Consider the following 2047-nt stretch of genomic DNA (forward strand, 5'->3'; position numbering starts at 1 on the left):
GTATTAGTGATGGATCAGTTCTCAAAGGAACATTAAAAAAAAATGAACATTGGTGACAAGACTGTCATCAATACTCGTTCAAGTAGAGAAAAAAAAATATTCTCAGTTGGAAGGCCAATGTGGGAAGAGTGACTTAAGAAAACACTCCCATAGATCAAAATATTAGAACTATAATCAAGTCTTTAGAATCACATTTCTTCAGTTGAGAACTTTGCAAGAATATGAAATCTTTATCATTATTGTTTTCCTAGATGACATCTATTTTAGACGTTGGATCACCGAGAATCATATGGTAAATGTTGATTGGAACCCAGTGCATATAACTGGTTCCGTTTATACTCGGTATACATTTGCACTAACTTCAAGGTGAATCTGACCATTTTACACCAACCTTGATAACTCAATTCATAAGCATTAACCAACAGATAATCTGACCATTTTACACCAACCTTGATAACTCAATTCATAAGCATTAACCAACAGAATTTTGAATGACAAGAAATGTATAAAGTGCCTAGGCTGATTCTTGGGGCATGAGTGATCTTCAAAGAGACAATTTCAGGGAAAAAAAATTAATGAAATTTGTATAACATGATAAAAGCATGCTCAACAAATGGAGTATACCATGCAAAGATCATCAACAAAAAACCCAAGTTATGAATCCCCTGTATGCAGATGGCAGAAAGAAATCTTCAGGGATTCCTGTTAGCATAACTCTAGCAAACCAAACAAGTTAAAAAAAAGTCACTTCTTCATGAATTGGAATAAACAACCACAAAAACCAACTGGAGAACCAATAATTTCAACATCTGATCTAGACTCAGCTGTAGAAGTATCACTACTACTTCCCTATTTCTCATTGAAATAAAAAGTACATAAACCAAAGTGCGTAAAATTTTACCTTTAAATATGGCACCCTAGAATTTGGTTTTCTTCTCTGCCATGCATCTGAAACTCTAGTGACTTGTCTGACTTTAGCTTCCCCACTATGTACAAGCTAAACAAACAAAATGAGTGAACTTTGAAATTTTCAGCATCAAGCTTTCAATAATCCTTACTCTATATTTCATAGGAAGAAATAGTTGAAGCCAATGTAAGATCCACAAACAACACCTTCATAATTTCAGGATCATTCCATGACCCTTTGCCAGATTTTAGACAACCTCCTTCAGCAGAACATGTGCAACATCCACCCAAGAACTCTAGAAGCTGGATGAAGATAGTAAAAAGAAAATAAAGGAAATTAGCATTTCAACTATCCATCTTCCACTCAACAAGAAAAAAATAGATAGAAATGAACATATCATGAGTCAATGTTTTCAAGTAGTTTAGTCTGGTATTTTGGGCCCAATACCTGCAATTCATAAGTGTAATTAGAATTTGGCAGCTCAGACACTGTTAAAATTATTTAAGAGCTATGTCATCCATACATTCATCTTTGCAGCAGTCATTGGGTCCAAAAAACACTTAACAGTGTTCCAAAGCAGCTTGAAACCAGGTCTTGCATTTATGATGAACATTTGATGCAAAGTCTACACAAAAGAATAAATATAAGAATGTCGCAACGCTTTTGTGAAGTGACCTCAAAAATTCCAGGTGATGGGATAAATACCTCTGGATAATAATCACTATTAATTTGCTAAAGAAAATGGCACAAAATGAATGGAATGAACCAATAGATGATATTGCAGGAAGCAACTATATTAGACCTTTGGTGTGGAGACAGTTTCTTCAATAGAAACTTGAGACACACCAAGGACTTAGTGATTGGTGCATCCAATTTATAATTTGATGGTTGGTCAACCATTTGACCAACAACCATGAACCATTTCTAAATTCAAATGGCATCTTGGAGGCACTGTGTGGTTCATCGGTAGTATGGTAGATAACACACAATAAACATTTTTTAGTTGACTGTATAGATGTCTTGCTTAGGGTAATTGATCTTTTACAATGCACATGTTGGATGGTCTATGGCCCATACATCCACTGATGGTCAGCAAGAACAATATTGCAGTCTTACAAGCCCATAGAGATAGATGGTTTG

The 2047-nt window shown here is 35.0% G+C and overlaps 1 long non-coding RNA gene across 1 annotated transcript; it reads right to left on the reverse strand.

Annotated features, from left to right (window-relative positions):
* Nucleotides 1-358: 358 nt before the first annotated feature.
* Nucleotides 359-1420, reverse strand: LOC149845633 (uncharacterized). Its single transcript, XR_016430464.1, has 3 exons — nucleotides 1355-1420; nucleotides 902-1209; nucleotides 359-716 (listed from the first exon to the last, which is right to left on the reverse strand). It is a non-coding gene; the product is annotated as an uncharacterized LOC149845633 (long non-coding RNA).
* Nucleotides 1421-2047: the final 627 nt, after the last annotated feature.

Source organism: Nuphar pumila, chromosome 2 (genome assembly GCF_984573655.1).
Source record: "Nuphar pumila chromosome 2, dmNupPumi1.hap1.1, whole genome shotgun sequence".
NCBI lineage: Eukaryota > Viridiplantae > Streptophyta > Magnoliopsida > Nymphaeales > Nymphaeaceae > Nuphar > Nuphar pumila.